This window comes from Ambystoma mexicanum, chromosome 6p (assembly GCF_040938575.1).
Source record: "Ambystoma mexicanum isolate Mex_15411 chromosome 6p, UKY_AmexF1_1, whole genome shotgun sequence".
In the NCBI taxonomy this organism is placed as follows: domain Eukaryota; kingdom Metazoa; phylum Chordata; class Amphibia; order Caudata; family Ambystomatidae; genus Ambystoma; species Ambystoma mexicanum.
In genome coordinates this window covers 290,934,834-290,962,288 of record NC_090935.1, presented here as the reverse complement: position 1 = coordinate 290,962,288, position 27,455 = coordinate 290,934,834, and the positions used below count along the sequence as shown (strand labels likewise).

At 43.2% G+C, this 27,455-nt stretch overlaps 1 long non-coding RNA gene across 1 annotated transcript; it reads left to right on the top strand.

Moving 5' to 3' along the window:
* Positions 1–9,371: 9,371 nt before the first annotated feature.
* LOC138510909 (uncharacterized) lies at positions 9,372–10,081 on the top strand. The gene is made up of 3 exons (XR_011280459.1): positions 9,372–9,500; positions 9,656–9,789; positions 10,003–10,081. It is a non-coding gene; the product is annotated as an uncharacterized lncRNA (long non-coding RNA).
* Positions 10,082–27,455: the final 17,374 nt, after the last annotated feature.

Genomic DNA, 27,455 nt, shown 5'->3' with positions numbered 1-27,455 from the left:
AAAGTTGACAAAGAGAAGTTACAATATTGTCAACAAGAAGTGCTATACATAGGCCAGCTGATCGCTCATGAGGGGAAAAGGGTTACCCTGGAAAAGGCTGAAGCCATACTGAACACTGCCAAGCCACTCACGATAAAACAGATGCAGAGCTTCTTAGGTCTTTGCAATTATGTCAGGGCATGGGTCTTTGACTACAGCTCATATACCAATCCCTTGTTACAGGCTCTAAAGAAGGCACAAGTGACGAAAGAAAAAATGTAGTGGTCTGAGACCATGGAGAAGGGTTTACTGAACTCAAGAGAGCCATTTGCACCGGACCAGTTTTAGGGATCCCCAATTATGCAGAGGAATTCTACTTATTTTCACACACGAATGGCAGCGTTATGACGGCAGTGCTCACACAGAGAACCACATTGGGGTACAAGCCCCTGGCATATTACAGTGGAAACTTGTATACAGTGATGAGAGGTAATTTCCCATGCTAACGAAGTTTAGCTGCCGCAGCGTTCGCCTTAGAAAAGGCTACAACCATCGTGATGGGATGCTCCATGACATTGTACGTCGAGCATGCGCTATTTGCTATTCTAGAGAAACCAAAAGGCACATTGAAATCTTAGAGAGCTTCTGCATATGAAGTGATCATATCAAATCCATCAATTAAGATAGTCTGATGCAAAATAGTGAAGCCAGCTATGTTCATAGCAGAGCCAGTCACTGAAGGAGAGCCGATCCATGACTGTGCAAATTATGAGGAATTCTATGACGAAATTCCCAGAGTGAAAGAAAATGCATTGGCAGAAGGAGAAATTGTCTGCGTTGATGGTTCCTCGAGAATCGATCAAAACGATGGGCAAAGATATACAGATGCTGCTGTAGTGAAGCACACAGCAAATAGAGAATTTTGAGTACTCATTAGTGCACGATTACCATCCTACTATTCAGCGCAGGCTGCAGAACTATTGGCATTGATACTCGTGATTGAGAACCACGCAGACCAGAAGTAACGGTGTACAGTGACTCTGCCTATGTGACATCAACAGTACAGGCAGGCTTAGCGTGCTGGAAAAGGATGGGCTACCTCCGAGTGGACGGTACGCCAGTGCAGCATGCAGCCCTATTGGATAGACTCATTAAGGCACTACAGCTCCCAGTGGGCATAGCGGTCATGAAATGCGCTGCCCACACCAAGGGGACAGATTTGATCTCACGATGGAATCAATCAGCAGACAAAGAAGCCAAGTGTATGGCATCCAAGGGCGAGATGATCATGGATGTGGAAGTCACTGATGTAAATGAAAATATTAGTGTTGCACAAAGTGAACCTAAAAGCTACAATAACATGGGGCAAACGCAGTTAATGGAACTCCAAGGGGAGGCACCACAGGAGGAGAAGAATCTTTGGAAGCAGCAAGGGTGTTCTTTAAACTCCTCCGAAAGCTTGTGGCGACAAGACAGCACTGGTAAACCAGTAATGTCCATAGCCCTGTTAAAATTAGCATTGGAACAGTTGCACTATCCAGCGCACATGAAAAAAGAGAATCTTGCGGCAACGCTCGCTGAAGACTGGTTTATACCGAACTTAGCAGAGCACGTTGCATTCTTTATGGTGAACTGTATAATTTGCCGACAGTTAACGGCTGGGCACACACTAAAAGTAATTAGAAAAGTCATCCCGAGGCCAGATGGACCTTTTCAGCACCTGCATGTCGATTACATCAATATGATTCAAGTATGTAACGGGTACAGGTAACTAATTGTTGTGGTGTGTCCATTCTCTAGATGGATAGAAGCAGATCCATGTACAAACCCAGACTCTACCTGTGCAGCCAAATTTCTAGTGAGAGAGGTATTTCCCAGGTGGGGAGTATGTGAAATCATGAGATCAGATAATGGAGCTCACTTTGTCAACAAAGTTTTTGAACAGATTAGCTTGTTGCTTGGTATAAAGCACAAGTTCTCGTCTGCGTATCACCTGCAAGGTAATGGGATTCGTGAGAAGCTCAAAGGCTTGTTAAAGGAAAGGAAAGCTAAGCTGAAGCTTACTCTAAGAAAGGGATGGTTACACTGCCTTCCCCTGGCACTGTATGCACTCAGAAACCAGCTTGGTTCTGACCATCATTTTACGCCGCATGAAAAGGCAACAGGGAGGACGATGCACACTCCCCTGACACCCGGAGACAGGGCTAGATGTGATGCCCAGCCAACAAGCATAATCTTAGGGTCTGAAATGCAAGATTTCTTGAATTGCATGACATCCTGTCTCACTGTAATTTCAGATCAGCTGCAGCAACAACGAAAAGGGTGCAGGGCAGCACAGAACACAGAAGGGGATACTACTGCAGACACAGCTCAGAGCCTATGTGTTCCATCAATCTTCCCTGGAGACACTGTCCTGGTGAGGAATCACACAAGAAGGAAGTGGGACGAGCCAAGGTTTAACGGTCCCTTTACAGTGGAAGACGTTACTCCCTCTGCAGAAAAGGTATAAGGAAGAAGAGCTTGGATCTTTTTGGGTGACATCAAGCCATACATCAGAGAAGGCCCCCTGCCCACACCCCAACGTATCGAGACTACAGACGGCGGGGAAGAACCACAGCACGTGCAGACAAGATCCATGACAAGGAAGAAGGATGCATGACCAGCAGCAAAGCAAAGACAAGGAACTTTTATGCAAAAGTTGTGGCTTCATTTTGGGCATTCCTCTAAAAAACAAAGAGGATAAGGGCATAAAAACGGACACTCTGTGCACCCTAGTTGCAGGTTGAAGAAGAAAGTGCACCTATAAACCACAGCATAGTGTGTTGGCGTTGATCTTTGGACTGAGGCACACTGAAGCCTTGAAAGGAAAAGTATGCCAAATTTTGACAGAGGAGACATAAATTGGAAGAAGATACAGTATCCAGATTCGTTCAACTCAGAGGCTTTGTTCAGAATCACTTAAGGTATCCCACAGTAGTGACATCACTAAGGATGAGTTAATCTATTTCGAGCTAGTACTGAGATCATACCCATCACTGGTGGGAAGACTCACCAGCATCACGGAATTTCTTCAAGATCCTGAAAACGAAAAGACAATGAGGAGGCTGCTAACTGTAAATGCTGAACAGTTCCTCCTGCTTCAGGAATACAGCGGGGAAAAACCAAATGTCCCAAGCAGAGGAAGAAGAGAATAGGCTTATCAACGTACTGTTCTTTCGCCTAATTGAAGACTGTCCAGATCTTGTCGGAAGAACCACATACATTTTGACATTTCTTCGAGATCCAGCAAATACAGAACATTTAAGTATAATCCTGAACGGAATAGTCATTCAAGTTGCTCTCCACAGACACCGAAATTGCAGAAACAGTTCACAGTGAGTGAGGGCCAAACAGTTCAAAACTTCAGCAAGGGCAGGACAAATGTCCCTGTCACCAGAAGATAGCCGATTAGCGAGTAACATTTTCTTTCACCTAATTGAGGATTTTCCAGAACTTGTGGGGGGACCTGCTGGTGTTGATGTCCTCACATTTATCAGAGACCCAGCTAATTCTACACAGATGAGCATGCTCCTGCATAGTATCGTGATGCAAGTAGAGCTTTCCAATCATCAACAGAACTATCTGAGAAGATTTTAAACTATCATCCGAGGAACAGATCAAGAGGGTATTGCCAGAGACTTCACGTTTGTTATACTAACAGGAAGAACATGTCTTTTAGAGTGAAGCAAATAAGAGGCACTGATTGGGAACTTGTATACTTAGAACATGCACAGTAAAGAGACTTGCTGAAGGATTACTAGATTTTGACATTTCCTCATACGTAGAAAAAGAAACCATATTCAGAGAAAATAGACAATCCATTGATCAGGCAAAGAGGGACAATTTTTTAGTACCTGCAACTCACAAGCAGAACCAGCAGAAGCCAGAAATATTGCTCTATGAGTGTATTAAAAGTTAGTATTTTTTCAACTGATGATTGAGATGGGGATTCAATGCAGAAACCTTGTCCTCCCTCAGGAGGAGAGACGTTTGTATTTTTCTGGAACTTCCTATAGGGATATCAGGTATTTATGCATTGTATTAATTATTGTTTTACTGTCACGGACGATTAAAACTGCATTTTTTATTGGTGCAAATTGTTCCAATTCCAGTGCACCCACCTAATGATGCACGCATGAAACCTACGAAGTCACCCAGACCTTACATAGTAATACCAGTCCCTAGGAGGTCTGATAGCGGAATGAGTCAACCTGAGATGGATGTGATTAGCAATGACACACACACATTTATGGTAAAAAGCAAATTGAAAGCTGGAGACAGGGTCGGCAAAGTATGAATGCAAAAAGGTTACTGACATCCACACACATGCAAACGATGAATCCACACACACCAGGTCTAGTGTCCATAATTGCAGAACCACAGGTCAAAGAAGAGGGGAAGGTTGGATTACCAACAATGAGAAGCTCTACGATCAGTTAAAAGTTAAAAGCCAAATGAAGAAAGATGAACTATTGAAGAAACAAAAGGAATTGGAGAGGAAACCAGCGGAAACCACATTGATGAACATCCCTGATACAGCATTAATTGAGACAAAGGCAAGTCCAGAGAAAATCTCACAGGCACAGATGATAGCAGAATCAATATGGTCGTTCATAACCAGAACCCAGAAAATAAAAGAAGAAAAAGAAAGAATTGGCAGACTTTTTCTTACTCAATTGGTGCAGATGAAGAGACATGCACCATGGACCAGGAGACCTGAGAATCCTCGAGCATGAAGAAGCCATATGGATGCATTCAAGGATGTAGTTATAGCAAACTACATGAAGACCTTAAGAATCAAGAGAAGCATACAAGGAGATGACAGTGAACTAAACGACTACTTGGACAGTACAGAACATTTGGGAAACAACATATGGTACCAACATATGGTACCAACATATGCACCATCACTCATGCGCAAGTCAACACACTACAATTCTCCTGGTACTATCATTGCACGCACTCTGGCATAATACATGACAGCCACTTAGTGCGAGACAAGACAGTGGCCTCCCAGATCCCGTCATCACTCTCACACTACCCCTTGACACATGCGCAGTCTCAGCGCCCAACAGCAGCCTTGTTCTGATATAATACAGAGACCCACAGCCAATCATGCGCCCCTCTGACTGCAGTGACACAGCTTTCTATTCCGGCACAGGTAAACTCACGGCCGTAACACAGCTCTAATTCCACAGGCCTTAGGGTCCTGTGTTTGCAGTTATGTTAGTTCCATGAACAACATGCCACCGCAATCCTTTTTAAACTGCATCATCCGCATCGGATGGTTCACCCATCTCATTTGGTCACAATTATTGGTTGATCACTCTGTATTTCCGTCCTGATTAATCACAGATACACCTTGCCAAACAAATCTTCCACCTAGTTTCCAATATTGCCACCACCCGTACACGGGGCCACTTTTGGAAATCACAGTAGGCCTGCCATTTTTTCGGCACCCAAGGCATAGTCACGGCCATTTCAACCTTTTTTCAGGTATTATTGATTACCACTCGTTTTTCACCTTACTAGTCATCTGTTTCACTCCTTGTCACTAAGATTCACCTTTTTCGAGTATTATTGATCACCACTCGGTTACTAGTCATCTATTGACTCCTTTTACTTTGATTCAGGCATCTGACTCTTGCAGACTGCCCCCCCCCCAGACGCATATTCCAGCAGCTGGCAAAACCAAGACCTTAGCCACGGCGTTTACCAACTTTGACATGGTAGGTCCTCAACCTTGCATGTTTCACCATTAGTTGGCATAAAACTCTGATCACCGTTTTAACACAGTCTCCCCTCTTACTATAGGATGACGCCTTTCTCATTTAACTCCGTCCAGCCACGACCTTATGTCCTGAAGACACTTCGGTACAACACTGCAGCACTGCTCCACTTCTATCAGCCACTGCTCTTTGCCACCAAAGTACCGAACTCGAAACACCAACCAATGTGTCAACAATGTCAATGTATTGTGATCTCAAACAATATATGAAATAGACTGTCACTATATGTACTAACCCACTATTATGCAGACTACAAATGTACTTTGGTATGCATATGTTTTGTGCTACGGCACATGATAACTCTGTAAATATGTCTTCCTGTTAAAAATAAATATCTCTATTGTTTTTGTACCATACAGTGATTTTCTTTTCCGAGCAAGCAGGTACCTAGCTCTTTTGTAAGGCGCTGTTGACCACCTGCCACGCTTTTGGCCAGGGAAACCTCTGACTCAAACCTCTAGTTTTTCTGCATCAACATGACCATAAAAGGATTTGAGGCGATCAAGGAAGAGTTAAGGGCGATCCGACTGATGACTCTTCAGAACAGATATGTACTTAACATGATCACAGCTATGGATGGTGGCGTTTGTGCAAAAATTGGAGAATCATGTTGCACATTTACAACTTCTCATGATGAAGAAAATGGAACTCTAACAGAAGCCATAGGTATGCTGACGAAACTACAGAATCAAATGATTGATGAAACTGAACCAAAGAAGATGGATACAAAGGAAGAAATTAAAGTGGTTGATGAATCGCCCAGAGGGGGGACTGTAGAGGAGGTCCCAAGTACAACCCGCACTCCAACCGTTCATTTTTAAGCACCAGGAACATTCACGCCAAAGTATGTGATGTACGATGAGCAAATAAACCATCAGAGAGCCGTAGTGGGGCTCTGTCCAGTACCTATCAGAAGAACATCACCTATTGAATTACTGATACCAAGGAAAACATGGACAGTAAGGTAACCATTGAGAAAACCATATCAACAAATGAAACAAAATGAAGATCGTCTGAGTACAGTTCCTGAAGAAGCCCAAAAGGTCTTAATGGAAAACGATTGGTGACGTCACAAGAACCCGGAATGACCCACATATAGAAGATATGACGAAGGAGAATGACGTAAAGAGACAAAACGCCATGGACAAGAGACATTGTGAACTTAAAGTGAAAGGACGATGTTAAATGTAAGAAGCTTATGCTGTGAGAATGATGAAGATATTCGACCAGTTTACGCATGTACATATGCTTGGAACCACAAGAAAGCTAAGAACATTGTGCGGCTTGCTATGCTTAGTAGTTAGATAGATTGCGGCAAGTGCCACCTATACATATCTACCTCAAAAGAAGCATGTTATATAAGTATGCTTCCACTTTCTCACCTTTTAGTGACCTTAGACATCTGTTCACTGTATACCAGTATCCCTCAGGAACTGGCTACAGAGTGTATACACAGGTACCTGACCAACTCTGATGTCCAAACTAGAGTACCAGCAAACTTTATTGTAAAATTACTTACACTTGCTCTATCCAAAAACTATTTCGAATTTGATGGACAGTTTTATTTCCAATGTAAAGGGACAGCAATGGGGGCTAGTTTTGCGCCCAGTTTGGCCATATTATTCATGGCAGTTTTTGAAAAAAACAATATTCTATCTGCAAAGAATCCCTATAAAGACCACATCAAAATTTGGAAAAGATATATAGACGACATTCTCTGTATCTGGAAAGGGTCCAAACCAGATCTGAATAATTTCTTGGAATGGCTCAACGAGGTTGACCGAAAATATTCAATTCACTATGGAGTGCAATGATTCCGAGATTAGCTTCCTTGACCTCAAAATTCAAGCCAACAATGGTTCCTTGAAATGTAATCTATTCCGCAAGCCCAGCGATAGAAATACTCTTTTGCATTTCAACAGTGACCATCCTAGGCACATTAGGGGGAATTTACCCTTCGGCCAATACCTGCGAATAAGAAGGAATTGTACCGAACTTCAAGATTTCTATGCCCATGCCAATGACCTCGATCATAGATTGACCGAGAGAGGGTATCCACATCATGTAATATCCAGATCAAGGAAAAGAGCTAGATTCTCTAACAGGGACACACTTCTGCTGGATAAAAATGCCAATAGAAATGAGGAACCAAGAACGACCTGTGTTATTACACATGGCGCCCACACACCATTGATTCGAAAGTCCATAACTAAACACTGGACTATGGCAAAACTGTGCCTCCCCAATGAACCCTCACCACGCTTCGCATACAAGCGGGGCAAAAATCTGCGAGACCAGTTGGTGCATTCCAAATTCTCAAACCCTGCCCCGAGACTGGGATTGTGGAACTTGAGAACACCTGTAGGACATTTCCCATGTGGAAATTGCACATCATGCAAGTTTACCAAAAAGATCAAAGAATTTAACATTGAGGATAGACACTGGAATTTAAGAAGCATGACAAACTGTAAAACCAAAAATGCCATCTACATTATACAATGCCCATGTGGCTTGAGATATGTTGGACAAACAGAAAGACCAGTCCACATCCGGATCTGCGAACATCGTTCTCGTATAAGGTGTAAACATGAGAGTGCTCCCTTGGTTAAACATTATCTTGCACACAGACACACAGCAGACGACATTTTATAGTGGGTGGTAGACACCATTACATCTTCCACAAACCTTAAAATGAGTCTATTACAGAAAGAGGCCCAATGGATTTATAGAGTTAATTCATTCCACCATGGCCTTATTGAAGAATATATTTGCCCTACCTGAATTGATTATTTCCAATTGGACTTCCTTTTTTCTTTTTTCTTTTTTCTTTATGACTTATAGACTCTTGCGCAATGATGTATTCTTATAATGTCCAGTGCGCCCCATACACCTCCATTATTGCCCTATCCGACCGGGTTATTCCTAACTTAATCCTTCCGGTCATGGTTTTTTTACTTCTGTGCTACGTGGTTGCTTCAATGTTCAGTGCGCCACCGTCTCTTTAACTTTTCATCTCGGCATCCTTTGCCGCACGCAACAGGCTACTCCTGCTGGGTTTTACATCTCCCTATCATTCTGAGCATCGGTTGTAATCACTGAGCCAGCTTTCAACAGAGCGAGGAACGTTCCATTATATCGATGGACTGGTCCCACTTTGTAACTAACACTATGGGCCGGTCCCACCGGACGTAGCATCCCTCCTCACTGATTCTTTTCTTTTCCTTTTTCCGCTACCATTCCATTCTATGTTAATCTTTCCATTAACCACAAGGTTAACACATGGAAGGCACACACAGTAACCAACCCCCGGCTATCCAGCGAATTGGTAGCTCCCAAGCACTCGGCATTCTGGGTCAGCAACAAAACCCACGGTTTCCATGACAAACTGGACGCCTCGCACGCAGCTCACAAGCAGATGCGACCAACCCGCTCCTCTCCCTTACCCTCTGCATTGTTCTTCGATGCAGTGAGTATCTACACCTTAGCATATCCAGATGCTCTTGCTCGCATCTAGTAATTACCAGAAACTAATGTTCTTTTAACGTTCCTCCTTTTTTTACTTTCCAGTGCTATACCAACCCGCATTTCACAAGGCGGCTCCAACCACGAGCACTCTCATAAACAGCGACTTCTGCACTACATGAGCGCCCTGGGTCCACAGTAAACTGCTGGCTCCAGCACTACAACTTTAAGGTATAGACCATTTAGTAATCACTTAGGAATCAATTAGGAATCTACCCGTCCCCCCCCTTTTTTCTCGCAATTTTGCATGTTTTTCAAATTGGTTGCACTATTCTAAATTTTTCTCAGTAACAACGGTGGAATTTTTTTCACCTTCTCCCTTTCAGTGTGCCAAAACATTGCTCCTGAAACCGGGTCCCTACTCGAAGACTCTAATTTTGCAGACGCAGGTTGTAAAGGAATCTGCCACCGCCAAACCCCATAGGCTGAAATCTCTGCACTGCCCTGTGTTCTATACAGGGTGAGTACAGTGCAGCAAGAATCCTTTCATCTTTTGGTTTTAAAAGTATCATCAGTACCATTATCCCACAATGTTCTATAAAAATAGGAATTCCTGTTTACATATTTGGGCCTATAGTATCCATTTATTGGATTGTGTTTTGTCACATACCTGCCTTACTTCTTTTACACTAAAAAACCTTTACTGTGCTTCCTGTTCTTGGACCCCTTACAGATCCAATTGCCCTGAGGAAGGCTCTTCAATCAATGCCAACATTAATGGCCACAAGCCGAAACGTGCCCTTAGCACAGCCCATGTGTTGTTGATTGTAAAACTGGGGATCTGTGTATGCATTATCTATCTACAGTTTAAAAACTGACACGTAGGCAGCTTTATTCAAAACATGATCAAATGCTGATCATGAGTACATACAAAGGATAGGTACCTTTGTCCACAAGAAAGTCTGATTCAGCATTTCAAACATTGATTTTAATTGTGCATTTCGTTTGCTTTAATATGAAAGTATCTCTTTCCTTTTTTTCTTTACCCTTTACTGCATTTACATCTTGTATTATCCTGTTTGTAAACATTAACCATTTAAGTGGTCACTCTTTTGTTTTCCCTTTGTTTAAGTTTTTGTCTGAATATCTTATGTGCACATTTTCATGGCACTGTTCAGAACCATTACTCTTTACTTAAATTCAATGTATAATGAAAACATTTTAAACTTCCCTTTTTTTGTTTACATTAATAAACAATATGTATGACTACATATATACATGTAGTTTGCCCTAATTGTTATCTTTGGAATTTTTGTATTTTTTTCTGACTTCTCAAGAGGCAGAACAGTCATTGTTTGGAAAAATTAATATATTAACCTAGACCATAAATTGTTTGGTCATATGATAGTGAGAGTTACAACCCTGTGTTTATTTTTTGTGTTGCCCCGAACTCTCACTGAACACGCAGGGGGCTCCCCCTTTTTTGTAAAATATTTCTAGCAACCCAGGTCGCCTGGGGAGTGTTCATAGATTTATCTAATTTATATGAGAATATAGCTACGTTTTTTTGTTTAACTAGCTTCTGGTAACTGTTTTGATTTGTTTGAACCACGGTGTGCGGACTACCTTTCCACTGGCTTCTCTGCAACACCTGAGTCTTCGCGAATACCCGCCCATTTTTTTAATTTTTGAACATCAATTGTGACGTATTATGGCCGAAGGTCAAACCTTCGGTTACTCTGTTGAAGAAACAGCAGAGATTATAAAGGGACCTTGCCTATTTGACCCAAAAGGACAAAACCCAGTCAACAATTCAACTTCAGGGAGTGCTGACCTTTTGAAACTAAAGAAAAAGCAATTCCGTACTGAACTGCATGGTCATTTCCTTCGGGAATACTTACGAACAGACACGATCCCGGCAGGACTAATCGTTAGAAACGAACCCTGCCTTTTCTTGACAGACAAAGAGTACACTACGACGTTCAGTCACATAGCCATAAAATGCAGTAGAGATCTTATGGTATTAACCATTATTACTGCACAAAGAACTAGCAAAGAAATACAAAAAAACCTTGAAAAAGAAGAACAAGCCTTTCTCAACAATAAAACCATTAAGGACGCCCAAGAACAACTCATAGCTACGAATAAATTATTAGAAGACTTCAAAAACCTCAATATTTCGAAAAAAACGAAAAAACGAAATAAAGACATACAGGACTTCAATTTGCAAATCATTTTTCCTTACACCACGGATAAAGCTATTGAGGCAGCTAAACTCTCCCAAACACAAAACCAACCAAAAAAGAAATGGGTTTCTTCTTCGAATACGAGCAGCAGTGGCTCGGACGACCAAGGTCGACCGAACAGAATGAAACCCCGTGGGAATCCTCAACAACCTCAATACCCGCAACAGCCTTTTTTAGGTGGTGGCCCAATGATGGCAGGACCCGGATGGGGCCCCCCGTGGTTCCATCAATTCACACCTATGATGCGCAGCAGAGGACGCAGACGTCGAACACGTTAAGTGATCACATCATCCCCATCTTCAATTTGGCTGAAATTGCCCTTACTGAAGCACAAACATCAGTTCTGAGTAAAGGCTTATCATATGTACCCACCCAAAAAAGAGATTGGTACCGCACCGAACTTGACATCAGAAAATTCTTTCGATCCGTACGGCTCAAGGTCTACTTTCAGGACGAGGGAATATCAGAAACGGAGGTAGATTCAGGTTTACATGTCCCTTCCTCCTTCTGCCCCACAGATAATCAAATGCCACCTGAGATTCTGGCATTCGAGAAATGTATTATGAGTGATCTTCACAAATTTAAAAACAAAAAACAACACCAACAACACAATATGATGAAAGAAGAGAAAATGCTCTTTTGGAACTTTCCAAAAATAGAGCTATAGTGATAAAACCTGCGGACAAGGGAGGTGGCATTGTACTTATGACCTCCCTACAATACAAAAATATGGTACATGTGCTCTTATCTGATAATCAAAGTTATAATAAAATCAAACAGGACCCCAGTAAAAGTATCTTGGCCGAAATTACAGAAATGGCCATATATGCCAGAGATCGTAGTTGGATCACCTCTAAAGAATTTGATTTCTTAACTACCAATCAAGGTCGGATCCCATCCATTTACGCTCTACCCAAAATACATAAAAACTTGAACAATCCACCTGGACGACCCATTGTCTCAGGGTGTGGTTCAGTGTTAGAACCCATCTGTAAATTTATAAATGTTTTTCTCAAACCCTTGAGCATAAAAACTGAAACATATTTGAAAGATACAACCCAAACCATCCAAACTTTTGAGGGAATTGATTTTGATAGTAGTTCTCACCTTTTAGTGACCTTAGACATCTGTTCACTGTATACCAGTATCCCTCAGGAACTGGCTACAGAGTGTATACACAGGTACCTGACCAACTCTGATGTCCAAACTAGAGTACCAGCAAACTTTATTGTAGAATTACTTACACTTGCTCTATCTAAAAACTATTTCGAATTTGATGGACAGTTTTATTTCCAATGTAAAGGGACAGCAATGGGGGCTAGTTTTGCACCCAGTTTGGCCATATTATTCATGGCAGATTTTGAAAAAACCAATATTCTATCTGCAAAGAATCCCTATAGAGACCACATCAAAATTTGGAAAAGATACATAGACGACATTCTCTGTATCTGGAAAGGGTCCAAACCAGATCTGAATAATTTCTTGGAATGGCTCAACGAGGTTGACCGAAACATTCAATTCACTATGGAGTGCAATGATTCCGAGATTAGCTTCCTTGACCTCAAAATTCAAGCCAACAATGGTTCCTTGAAATGTAATCTATTCCGCAAGCCCAGCGATAGAAATACTCTTTTGCATTTCAACAGTGACCATCCTAGGCACATTAGGGAGAATTTACCCTTCGGTCAATACCTGCGAATAAGAATGAATTGTACCGAACTTCAAGATTTCTATGCCCATGCCAATGACCTCGATCATAGATTGACCGAGAGAGGGTATCCACATCATGTAATATCCAGATCAAGGAAAAGAGCTAGATTCTCTAACAGGGACACACTTCTGCTGGATAAAAATGCCAATAGAAATGAGGAACCAAGAACGACCTGTGTTATTATACATGGCGCCCACACACCATTGATTCGAAAGTCCATAACTAAACACTGGACTATGGCAAAACTGTGCCTCCCCAATGAACCCTCACCACGCTTCGCATACAAGCGGGGCACAAATCTGCGAGACCAGTTGGTGCATTCCAAATTCTCAAACCCTGCCCCGAGACCGGGATTGTGGAACTTGAGAACACCTGTAGGACATTTCCCATGTGGAAATTGCACATCATGCAAGTTTACCAAAAAGATCAAAGAATTTAAGATTGAGGATAGACACTGGAATTTAAGAAGCAATACAAACTGTAAAACCAAAAATGCCATCTACATTATACAATGCCCATGTGGCTTGAGATATGTTGGACAAACAGAAAGACCAGTCCACATCCGGATCTGCGAACATCGTTCTCGTATAAGGTGTAAACATGAGAGTTCTCCCTTGGTTAAACATTATCTTACACACAGACACACAGCAGACGACATTTTATGGTGGGTGGTAGACACCATTACATCTTCCACAAACCTTAAAATGAGTCTATTACAGAAAGAGGCCCAATGGATTTATAGAGTTAATTCATTCCACCATGGCCTTAATGAAGAATATATTTGCCCTACCTGAATTGATTATTTCCAATTGGACTTCCTTTTTTCTTTTTTCTTTATGACTTATAGACTCTTGCGCAATGATGTATTCTTATAATGTCCAGTGCGCCCCATACACCTCCATTATTGCCCTATCCGACCGGGTTATTCCTAACTTAATCCTTCCGGTCATGGTTTTTTGACTTCTGTGCTACGTGGTTGCTTCAATGTTCAGTGCGCCGCCGTCTCTTTAACTTTTCATCTCGGCATCCTTTGCCACACGCAACAGGCTACTCCTGCTGGGTTTTACATCTCCCTATCATTCTGAGCATCGGTTGTAATCACTGAGCCAGCTTTCAAAGGAGCAAGGAACGTTCCATTATATCGATGGACTGGTCCCACTTTGTAACTAACACTACGGGCCGGTCCCACCGGACGTAGCATCTCTCCTCACTGATTCTTTTCTTTTCCTTTTTCCGCTACCATTCCATTCTATGTTAATCTTTCCATTAACCACAAGGTTAACACATGGAAGGCACACACAGTAACCAACCCCCGGCTATCCAGCGAATTGGTAGCTCCAAAGCACTCGGCATTCTGGGTCAGCAACAAAACCCACGGTTTCCATGACAAACTGGACGCCTCGCACGCAGCTCACAAGCAGACGCGACCAACCCGCTCCTCTCCCTTACCCTCTGCATTGTTCTTCGATGCGGTGAGTATCTACACCCTAGCATATCCAGATGCTCTTGCTCACATCTAGTAATTACCAGAAACGAACGTTCTTTTAACGTTCCTCCTTTTTTTACTTTCCAGTGCTATACCAACCCGCATTTCACAAGGCGGCTCCAACCACGAGAACTCTCATAAACAGCGACTTCTGCACTACATGAGCGCCCTGGGTCCACAGTAAACTGCTGGCTCCAGCACTACAACTTTAAGGTATAGACCACTTAGTAATCACTTAGGAATCAATTAGGAATCTACCCGTCTCCCCCCCTTTTTTCTCGCAATTTCGCATGTTTTTCAAATTGGTTGCACTATTCTAAATTTTTCTCAGTAACAACGGCGGAATTTTTTTCACCTTCTCCCTTTCAGTGTGCCAAAACATTGCTCCTGAAACCGGGTCCCTACTCGAAGACTCTAATTTTGCAGACGCAGGTTGTAAAGGAATCTGCCACCGCCAAACCCCATAGGCTAAAATCTCTGCGCTGCCCTGTGTTCTATACAGGGTGAGTACAGTGCAGAAAGAATCCTTTCATCTTTTGGTTTTAAAAGTATCATCAGTACCATTATCCCACAATGTTCTATAAAAATAGGAATTCCTGTTTACATATTTGGGCCTATAGTATCCATTTATTGGATTGTGTTTTGTCACATACCTGCCTTACTTCTTTTACACTAAAAAACCTTTACTGTGTTTCCTGTTCTTAGACCCCTTACAGATCCAATTGCCCTGAGGAAGGCTCTTCAATCAATGCCAACATTAATGGCCACAAGCCGAAACGTGCCCTTAGCACAGCCCATGTATTTTTGATTGTAAAACTGGGGATCTGTGTATGCATTATCTATCTATAGTTTAAAAACTGACACGTCGGCAGCTTTATTCAAAACATGACCAAATGCTGATCATGAGTACATACAAAGGATAGGTACCTTTGTCCACAAGAAAGTTTGATTCAGCATTTCAAACATTGATTTCAATTGTGCATTTCGTTTGCTTTAATATGAAAGTATCTCTTTCCTTTTTTTCCTTTACCCTTTACTGCATTTACATCTTGTATTATCCTGTTTGTAAACATTAACCATTTAAGTGGTCACTCTTTTGTTTTCCCTGTGTTTAAGTTTTTGTCTGAATATCTTATGTGTACATTTTCATGGCACTGTTCAAAACCATTACTCTTTACTTAAATTCAATGTATAATGAAAACATTTTAAACTTCCTTTTTTTGTTTACATTAATAAACAATATGTATGACTAAATATATACATGTAGTTTGCCCTAATTGTTCTCTTTGGAATTTTTGTATTTTTTTCTGACTTCTCAAGAAGCAGAACATTCATTGTTTGGGAAAATTAATATATTAACCTACACCATAAATTGTTTGGTCATATGATAGTGAGAGTTACAACCCTGTGTTTATTTTTTGTGTTGCCCCGAACTCTCACTGAACACGCAGGGGGCTCCCCCTTTTTTGTAAAATATTCCACTTTGCACAAGAAGCAGAATCCACCAAAGGTTACTAGAGGCCACACAAGGAGAGCTTCATATTTAGCAAATCAAGAATAAATGGCAGAAGCGAAACTCATCAGAGGCAAATCGTGCCAAAAAAGCCAAGGTAGTATCAGCTGAAATAGAAGAACAGTAGCTACAATTAATGAAGCAAAGAACAGAATATCCTGCTCAGAAAGGTCAAGATAAGAAACCAAAGGCAGGTGGTGGGTGACACGAAAATCAAATACATGAATTACACGAAGAAGAGGCAAATTCACGGTGTCTGAATCACGTGACCAGCCGAGCAAGAACAAATGAGACTTTCACACCTACGCATGGCAGTGGGCCAGACGAAGACTGTTAGGCAGAATCCTGTGCAGTGCCCTTAGGGACCACTACACACAATTAAGAGCACAGGTGGCAATACAAGTTTAACCTTTGGTACAAGCCTGTACTATTATGTTAGAGTGGTAGCAGTAGGGGAGCAGCCAGGCTTATCTCAAGAGTATATGAGCAGTAGCAGAGATTACACAAAGGGACACAATTACTGTGGCTCAAGCAAACACTGACTCAAGGTTTCAGTTAAAAAATGTAAGTACATTTATTTTTAAACCATTTGTTATTAACACAACACTTCTATTAAAATTTAAAACCACACATTAAATACACTACCCCTGACCAATTCACTTTGTACGGTATGAATCAAGGTAAGTACGCTGTGTTTGAGAGAACCAGTGTTATGAAACAATACACGTTACCGTGAATTCGATTGCGATCACCTTTTGACAGTTTGGTCTACGAAATAAACGCGTATCCGCAGCAAGAAATGCTACCGGCGCAAAACACACTTAGCACCTGAGATACCCAGAGAGAGTTGGGGGCAAAATCATAGGTAATATGTTAGATAGGCAGACAGAATCGAAGAACACTCATAGGAGGAAATACAAGAGTCAAGAGGCCGGAGCCAGTGTCAATTGGAACCGGGTTCCTGTGTCGAGGATCACACGTCGGATAGTTCGGGATTCAAAGTTGTCAAGAGTACTTTAGATATTGTCGAATGTTCGGAAGCAAAAGTTATAAGAAAGAGGGAAAATTAAGGGCAAGCCTTATAAGCGAGAAATAGGGATTTCACCTAAAATTCCTCAAGCAGGACACATTACCTTTTCAAAGAAGAAGCTGGTGCCACGGCAGTTGTTCCTGGTAGTTTCCTGTAGACCCACGATTCCTGGCTTCGGCACGAAGAAGGACGATGAAGGGGGTCTACACCACACAGGGATGAGGCCGGCAGCAGCGACGATGAATAAAAGGTGCACTCCTTAAAAACAGGAGAGGCTCTTCAGGTGGATATCTGGACCACTACAGCAGTGTGCAGCGATTTCAACCATGAAGGCGACCTCTGGCTGAAGAAGATGAGCTGGTTATCCCCACCAGGCTCAAGGGAAGAAGACACCGGACTGGATCTCCTTAGATAGCTCAGGACTGCAGCTGGGCTTCACCGGTACGGGATAGTTGCAGTAGTCGACCTCTCCTCCGCTTCTCTTCGGTTCCTTGTGGTTCCAGTGCCGACTCTCTGACTTCCAGCCCAAGAGACCTGCCTTTTATGCGAGAAGCCCCCATTCACAAAGCCTGGCTGTCAATCACACAGCAGGGGGGTTGTCCAGCCTGGACAACCACCACAGCCAATCATGAAAAAGTATGACTTCGGTTTCCTAGGATACCCTGTGCAGGGGGTGACTACACCCCTCCCTCACATTCAGCCCACCTAGACACCCAGGCGCCTTGAGGAGGGCTTCTTGGCAGAAGCCTGCCAAAAGACAGTGAACAAAGAAGGCAAACCTGGTTTGTCGCGCAAAGTAAAACACAAGAAGGATTTTAACAAAAATAAATGGTGAATAAACCGCACCGGAGCCAAACGAAAAAGTATTTGGTAGAGCGGGTTTCAGTTCGAGGCTAACACAATAGCCTACAATATTACCACAGTTATATAAAATAACCGCAGTAGAAAATTAGGGTAAATACCACTGCCACCAGCCATGTCTAAGAGGTACAGATAAAAAGGGCTAAGAGTTAACCCTTCCAGTACTCCATGTAAGATGGGGTGTACTGGATCTGTGGTTAATTTGACTAAGTAAAGTTAATGGTAACTTTACCCTTTTCTGGGGGATGGTAGTCAGCCTCAGAAATGGAGTTGGTGGGAAGTCTGAACGACAACCCTGAACAGACGGTGCTGTGTGACACACAAAAGAAGGGGGCTACTGAAGTGGTGTACTCCAGAGTCCACAATCACAAAAACATGTAAAAACACATAGCAAAACACAAGTAAGAGTGGTGAAAAGCTCACACTCTTACCAAGTGGAAAGAAACAACTCCAGAGATCCAGCAAAGCTGCTGAGGGACTCACTAGGTAAGGGAAATTAGCCATGAAATGAGAATTCTCCCTAACACTCACCCCCCCAGACTAAGGGACAGGAGGATTTAATCCACTCCTGGATGGTTCTCATACCTCTAGTCGGTTACAAACATCCTAGAAAGACCATCAGCATTTTGGTGGTGACTTCCTGCTCTGTGCTCAATGGTAAAATAAAATCCTTGCAGGCAGATTGACCATCGGAGTAACTTTGGGTTTTCCCCTTTCATTTGCATCAGCCATCTCAAGGGTTGGTGGTCAGTCTGAATGATGAAGGTAGATCCATATAAGTGTGGTCTAAACCTCTTCAGTGACCACACAATAGCAAAACATTCTCGTTCTATTGCTGCTCACCTTGTCTCAGTATCCTTTAACTTCCAGCTGATGAAACAAATGGGGTGTTCCCTACCTTTCTGATTGAGTTGACTAAGGACTGCACCTATATCTACATTAGAAGCATACGTTTGTACAATGAAGGGTTGGTGATAGTCAGGAGCTCTTAGGACTGGAGCTTGACAAAGGGCTTTCTTCAGACCTTCAAAGGCTTGATTACACTCCTCATTCCATTTGACCTTTTTAGGAAATTTGGGAGAGGAGATGACATTCAAGGGAGAAGCTATGGTCCCATAGTTCTCTATGAAGTTCCTATAGTACCCAGTGAGACCTAAGAAGGCTCTCACTTAGGTTTGAGTAGTAGTGGTGGCCCAGTTTTGTATAGCTTGTACTTTGCTAGGCAGTGGCCCTATTTCACCTCCTCCTACCTCATGTCCAAGGTAGACCACTGAACTCTGACCAATTTGACATTTGCTTGCCTTTATGGTTAGATGGGCCTTTTCCAGAGCTTGCAATGCATAGCCTAGGTCTTCAATATGTTCTTTCCATATAGGGCTGAACACTACAATGTCATCCAAGTATGCCATGCAGAGGTCCTCCATCTCATTCAGAACTTGATTGACCATCCTCTGAAATGTGGCAGGTGCATTCTTTAATCCAAAAGGCATTACCTTCAATTGGTAGAGGCCAGCTGGGGTAGAACATGCAGTTTTCACCTTGGCATGGTCTGTCAGGGCTATTTGCCAATAGCCTGACGTAAGGTCAAATGTGCTGAGGTACTTGGCTGCACCAAGTTTGTCCTACGTAAAGGATGGGCATCAGTCGTGGTGACTGCATTCAGAGCTCTATAGTCCATGCAGAATCTCAATTCCTTGGATCCTGCCTTTGGTACAAGCACAACTGGGCTAGACCATGGGCTAGTAGAAGGCTCTATAACCCCGAGATCAAGCATCTTGTTGACCTCATTCCTTATATGGGTTCTTATATTGTCAGACATTCTGTAACCCCTGCTTTTGACAGGCAAACAGTCACCAGTGAGTATATCATGATGGCCTCAAGGGGTTAAGCCTGGTGAAAGTGAGAACACAGAGGCAATCTGATTTAACAGTAACTTGCACTCATCCTGTTGGTCAGATGTGAGACTGGAAGAGAGATTAACTCCTTCCCCGTGCTCATCTAAAGGTAAGCCTCTGAGGAGGTCAGGCAGAGGTTCACTCTCCTCCTCCTCTTGAGCTGAAGCTAGAAGCAAAGCTCCTATGTCAGGTCGAGAGACATATGCCTTCAAACGGTTGGTGTGAAAGACTCTGGGAGCCGCCTTAGGTTTGTCTAAGTCCACCAGATACATACATGCCAACCCTCCCGATTTAGGTGGGAGACTCCCGACATTTATGAGAAAAATATTGCTATTTTTCTCAGTCTCCCGCCTAAAATAACTGTAGCCCCAATACATTCCTATGGGGAAATATGCATCTCCCTATTTCCCTGTGGAAATCTCCCTCCAAGGTGCATCTGAATGTTGGCATGTATGCAGATAGTTCACCTCTCCAAGTTTACCCACAACCTTGAAGGGTCCTATCAATTTGTCCTGCAAGGCCCTCCGCCTTGTGGGGACTATAACAAGAACAAGCTTGTCTTCAGTAAACTCAACCATGTTAGCCTTCTGGTCATGCCAATGTTTGACCAGATCTTGACCAGCCTTCAAGTTATCAGTTGCCTCTGCCATCATGTGTGACATTCTCCTCCGGAGACCTATCACATAATCAGTCACTCTGACTTGCTTGGGCGAAGGAGCACTCTCCAACCCCTCCTTAATTAGGGCCAATGGACCTCTGACTGGATGGCCATAAAGAAGTTCGAAGGGACTAAATCCTACTCCCTCCTGAGGGACTTCTCTATATGCAAAGAGAAGGCATGGCAGTAGAAGGTCCCACTTTCTCTTAAGGGGTTCTTCTAAAGCACCTATCATACTCTTCATAGTTCTGTTAAACCTCTCTACCAACCCATTGGTTTGGAGATGGTAGGCAGTTGAGAACTTGTAGGTTACTCCACAGGTTTTCCACAATTGGTTGCATGTAGTTGTACATAAAATTTGATCCCCTGCCGGATATCACCTCCTTAGGAAAACCTACTCTGGTGAAAATACCAAGTAGGGCCTTAGCCACAACTGGAGCCGTAACAGTCCTCATAGGTATAGCTTCAGGAAATCTAGTGGCATGATCTACTACAACCAGGATAAACCTGTTACCTGAAGATGTGGGAGGATCAAGAGGACCAACAATGTCAATCCCAATCCTCTCAAAAGGAACTCCCACTACTGGGAGAGGCACTAAGGGTGCCACTTTCTTTGATCCACTCTTGCCAGAAGTTTGGCAAGTGTGACAGCTTCTGCAGAATTTGTCTACTTCTGAACCCATTTTAGGCCAATAGAAGTAAAGAGAGAGCCTTTCCTTGGTCTTCTTAAAACTTAAGTGACCAGCCAAAGGTATCTCGTGGGCTAACTGCAGAAACTGTAGCCAGTTCACTAGAGGTACTACAAGTCTTTTGCAGTCTCCAGGGGTTGACTCAGTTGGTTCACTGTAGAAGAGGCCATCTTCCCAGTGCAACCTGTACTTCCAAGGCTCAGTCCCATTGAGCTGAGAAGTTGCCTGTTGGCGAGGACCTTCCAAGGTAGGACATTCTCTTTGTCCCTTGCTGAAATCTTCGCTGTTGGGTCCACCTTCTGCCAGTAAAGACTGCAGCTCAGGATGGTCAACAGGGTCCAGATCTCCTAACAAGGTAAGATCCTCTTCTAGATCTGATTCCTCAGTATCTAGTTTGACCATACAGGGTTGAACCTCACACTCAGCCTCAGCTGGTGTGTGGCTCACAGATGTGACTTTGGACAGTCTCGGAGATGTCCTTCTGGGCACAGGAGTGCTTGCTGGTTTCTTGCTTGCAACCTTGGGTCTCCCCTTTGTCTTTTCTTGCCCTGCAATGGCAGTAAGTTAGTCCTGTGGACTTTGGGTGATAGTTACCTCCATCATGTCCCCAGGAGAGCCTCTCTCCCTTGCAGACCTTATGAGCTCCTGCTTCCTTCTGCTGGGGGGGGCTGGGGGTACTAGACACAACTCCAAGAGTTTTAAGGTCATTACCCAGCAGGACCCTCCCAGGTTCGTTATTTTGCATACTTACAGGTATCCTGATAGTCATGTCATTACACTGGATGAGAGCTGGTAACTGGGGAACCATTTGCACAGGGCCTCCAGCTAACTTGGTTAAGTGTTTGGGTGCCTTAGCAACATCCTCCACCTTGAAAAAACATTCATCAACCACAGTTATGCTGGCTCCAGTGTCTCCGATAGCAGGGGTCTCCTGTCCATTCACAAGAACACTATCATTGTAATACTCTTTAGTATTATCTGGGATTGAGTTATAGACATCTAAGTTCTGTTGTTCCCAAAGACCCAAGGACACTAAAGAAACACTAGCTGAGACTCTCATGGGCTCATCAGCTAGTAACTGAAAGTTTCCACTGGTCATAAGTACTTCATCCACCTGGGAGAAGGCTAAGGAGACAGTGTTGATCCCTGAAGGTTTACCCTAACATCTGGGATCTCCTTTCACATGGTCAGGTAGCACACAAACAAAGCATTTTCCAAATGCTCTCTGGAATGGGGGTTTACTCTGACCTCCATCTGGTTTGGGACCAGATGGTACACTAGCCTGATTCGGTTCCCCTTGTGGTTTACCATGGTTATGTTTGGATGTTTGGGGCCCTCTTTTGGATTAGAATTATTGGAATTCTCTTTGTTGTCTTTCTTTGGCTGCTTTCCCTCATTCTTCTTCTGAGTTGCCCCAGAATCCGTGTGAGTAGCCCTGTTGGCAACCCACAAGTCAGCAGCCTTAGCTAGCTTCTTAGGATCTATCTACTTTAATCAGCCAAGTGCTGTCTAGGCTCAGGGGAACAGACATCAAAAATAGACCCCAACATTACAAGATTCCTCAGACCTTCTTAAGTGTTCACTTTGTAACCCTTAACCCAACCATCTAAGTTTTTCAAACATTCACACACCCAGGTAGCCCAAGGGGTACCATCCTGCTTGTTGTGGGTTCTAATCCTCTTAAGATACTGAGAAGGGGTCTTCCCAAATCTAGCTATTAATGCTAGCTTCACACACTCATAATCCTGTTTATCCTCCTCCCCAACTCCATTACAGCATCACTTGCAACAGGGGGAAGCCTAGCAAAAAGCCAGGGAATCAACTGATTCCCTGAGATACCTTGAATCCCATGATTGTAATCAAACATTGCTAACCAATCCAAAACATCAAGTTTTTGTCTCATACATACCGAACATCTCCTTTGGCATACGGGGTCTCTTAGGGCTGGCAGACCTAGAGGACTCGGGGAGACAAGCCTTTTCTACAGACAACCTTTTTCAGCTCTAGTTCATGATTCAGCTCCATTTCTCTGAGCCTTAACTCTTGATGTTTCATGGCAGTTTGTGCATCAATACGTTTCACTTCTAATTCAAGTCTCATTCTTTCAAGTGCAATAAATTCAGGAGTAAGTGTAAGACCTGTGGGGGTCCCAGTGGTCAGAGGTTGTGCTTTCTGAGCAGGCACAGGAGTTGCAGGGTTACCTAACAAGGACTCATCTATTTCTTCCAAATCAATACTCTCAGAATCAGAAACATCAGTATCCACATTTGCTGGAGGGGTAGGCCCTTCTGACCCACTCTCCAGACTTTGCTTTCCTATTAACTTTGCAATCAATTCAGATTTCTTTCCTTTACCAGAGAGACTCCTCTCTCTACACATGGTTCTCAAAACCTCAGCAGTGTAGTTCAAGAGACTCTCTTCAGTATAGCTTTCCAAATTTTACATGATTTCTCAGTAAAATAGAATTAGTGGTGTTAACCTTGTGGTTAGGTGAACCCAAGCAATAGCAGCACTCTAAGTGTAATCACTCTACTTTCAAATCCTCACCGCTGTACACCAGTGTTAGGCAGAATCCTGTGCAGTGCCTTTAGGGACCACTACACACAATTAAGACCACAGGTGGCAACACAAGTTTTACCTTTGGTACAAGCCTGTACTACTATGTTAGAGTGGTAGCAGTAGCGGAGGAGCCAGGCTTATCTCAAGAGTATATGAGCAGTAGCAGAGATTACACAATTACTGTGGCTCAAGCAAACACTGACTCAAGGTTTCAGGTAAAAAATATAAGTACATTTATTTTTAAACCATTTGTTATTAACACAACACTTGTATTAAAATTTAAAAACCACACGTTAAATACACTACCCCTGACCAATTCACTTTGTACGGTATGAATCAAGGTAAGTACCCTGTGTTTGAGAGAACCAGTGTTACGAAACAATACACGTTACCGTGAATATGATTGCGATCACTTTTTGACAGTTCGGTCTACGAAATAAACGCGTATCCGCAGCAAGAAATGCTACCGGGGCAAAAAAACACTTAGCACCTGAGATACCCAGAGAGAGTTGGGGGCAAAAATCATAGGCAATATGTTAGATAGGCAGACAGAATCGAAGAACACTCATAGACAAAAATACAAGAGTCAAGAGGTCAGAGCCAGTGGTTCCTGTATCGAGGATCACACGTCGGATAGTTCGGGATTCAAAGTTGCCAAGAGTACTTTAGATATTGTCAAATGTTCAGAAGCAAAAGTTACAAGAAGGAGGGAAAAATAAGGGCAAGCCTTATAAGCGAGAAATAGGGATTTCACCCAAAATTCCTCAAGCAGGACACATTACCTTTTCAAAGAAGAAGCTGGTGCCACGGCAGTTGTTCCTGGTAGTTTCCTGTAGACCCACGATTCCTGGCTTCGGCACGAAGAAGAACGATGAAGGGGGTCTACACCACACAGGGATGAGGCCGGCAGCAGCGACGATGAATAAAAGGTGCGCTCCTTAAAAACAGGAGAGGCTCTTCAGGTGGCTATCCGGACCACTACAGAAGTGTGCAGCGATTTCGACCACGATGGCGACCTCTGGCTGAAGAAGATGAGCTGGTTATCCCCACCAGGCTCAAGGGAAGAAGACTCCGGACTGGATCTTCTCTTAGTAGTTGAAGGGAAGATAGCTCAGGGCTGCAGCAGGGCTTCACTGTACGGGATAGTTGCAGCAGTCAAGCACTCCTCCGCTTCTCTTCAATTCCTTGTAGTTCCAGTGGTGACTCTCTGACTTCCAGCCCAAGAGACCTGCCTTTTATGTGAGAATCCCCCATTCACACAGCCTGGCTGTCAATCACACAGCAGGGGGGTTGTCCAGCCCGGACAACCACCTCAGCCAATCATGAAAAAGTGCAACTTGGGTTTCCTAGGATACCGTGGGCAGGGGGTGACTACACCCCTCCCTTACATTCAGCCCACCTAGACACCCAGGCGCCTTGAGGAGGGCTTCTTGGCAGAAGCCCGCCAAAATACAGTGAACAAAGAAGGCAAACCTGGTTTGCCGCGCAAAGTAAAACACAAGAAGGATTTTAACAAAAAGAAATGGTGAATAAACCGCACCGGAGCCAAACGAAAAAGTATTTGGTCGAGCGGGTTTAAGTTCGAGGCTAACACAATTGCCTGCAATATTACCACGGTTATATAAGATAACCGCAGTAGAAAATTAGGGTAGATACCACTGCCGCCAGCCATGTCTAAATGTTAAAAGAGCAAAACAATGCTCTACGAGGTACAGATAAAAAGGGCTAAGAGTTAACCCTTCCAGTATTCCATGTAAGATAGGGTGTACTGGATCTGTGGTTAATTTGACTAAGTAAAGTTAATGGTACCTTTACCCTTTTCTGGGGGACGGTAGTCAGCCTCAGAAATGGAGTCAGTGGGAAGTCTGAACGACAACCCTGTGTCACTGCACAGACGGTGCTGCGTGACACACAAAAGAAGGGGGCTACTGAAGTGGTGTACTCCAGAGACCACAATCACAAAAACAGGTAAAAACACATAGCAAAACACAAGTAAGAGTGGTGAAAAGCTCACACTCTTACCAAGTGGAAAGAAACAACTCCAGAGATCCAGCAAAGCTGCTGAGGGACTCACTAGGTAAGGGAAATTAGCCATGAAATGAGAATTCTCCCTAACAAAGACATCAAAACTTTTCCAGACAGGAGATGCAGTCTTGAGGCCAACCACAGTGAAATAATTGACACATGGCACTAAAGTGATGATTGATTGTAACTATGATTGGAGGAAGGGCGGAGGTGCTGATGGGCACCCTGCACCTGGCCGACCATTCGGCATGCTGGTAGGCAAAATGGAAAAGTATGAGTGGGGCTGTTGCCAACCCAATCATAGTGAACCAAGTAATCTAGGGTCCTATAGTTAGTAGAACCAATGGGACGTCATACTTTTAGTGATGTCTACAGTAGCCATTTTGAAGGAAGGGCTTAGATGCCCCACCTGACAGTGTTTACCCAATCCCCTTACTCCATTACTATAGACAGGTATAGTACCTGTATTAAAGTTACCTTCCTAGAACCAATAGAAGTGCATGCTAACTTTTAAGCGTTAAACGTCAATGATGACGAGTTTTTAGTATAAATGATGTGTTTTTTATGAAGTTCGTTGGAGTTGTGAAGCGAGAGGGAAGATCACGCATCCGCTGATATTCATGAGACTTCCTGTTTTTTGTACTTGTCATTAAATGGACTCTCTTTGCCAAATAGTTGAATTGTCATTTTTGATTTGATGCTTGAGTATTAATCTGCATCCCTATCCATCTCACAGGTGCTACTATTCCATCTTAAAGTGCTATTGGGCAAACCCCAGCTCTATGGGCTGGTTGGGGGTCCTGGTGCACAGTGCCACCTTCAGTATGTTGGAATTGTCCATATTGCGTGTGTACGTCGAAGCTGAGGAAACATGCAACAAAATGGACAAACTTTAAGAGGGGGCCAGCGTATCCACCCCATACTGTACACAAACACAAGAATGTTTTGCCCAGGATCCCACATCCTATCAGACACAGGTGCCACAAGCATAACAAGCACAGCAGCAGGAGGTGGTGCAAATGCACCCACCACAAGGGCAATTGCAACAAGCAACTATGCAAACACAACAGAATGCGAACACAGGGCAAATATTAACACCTTGGATAGGGGGTGTCACTGTAGTAGTTGGGAACACTTTCACTGGGATACGGATGAATTTGTACCCTCAATAGGACAGCTCACAGGGTGACTTGATGTGTTCAATACTATCAGTAACACCAGACCTCCAAGTGGAACCAAGGGTCGATGTGATGATAGGAGGCAAATCCTTTTCTTTTCTTGTAGACCCTGGGTTGACTCACTCTTTATAAGGCGGGAAAATATCCAATGTCAAATATTGCCATGAATGCTCAAGGATTCTCTGGAGCTACGCATTTAGTTCCTTTTACTGATAAATTGCTTGTTCCTTTTGGGTGAATGTCACATGTCTGTCCCCTTGTTATATCCGGAACTAACGCCAGCTAACATTTTGGAAAGAGATTTAATGACAGAAAAAAAGATTATGTTTTCATTC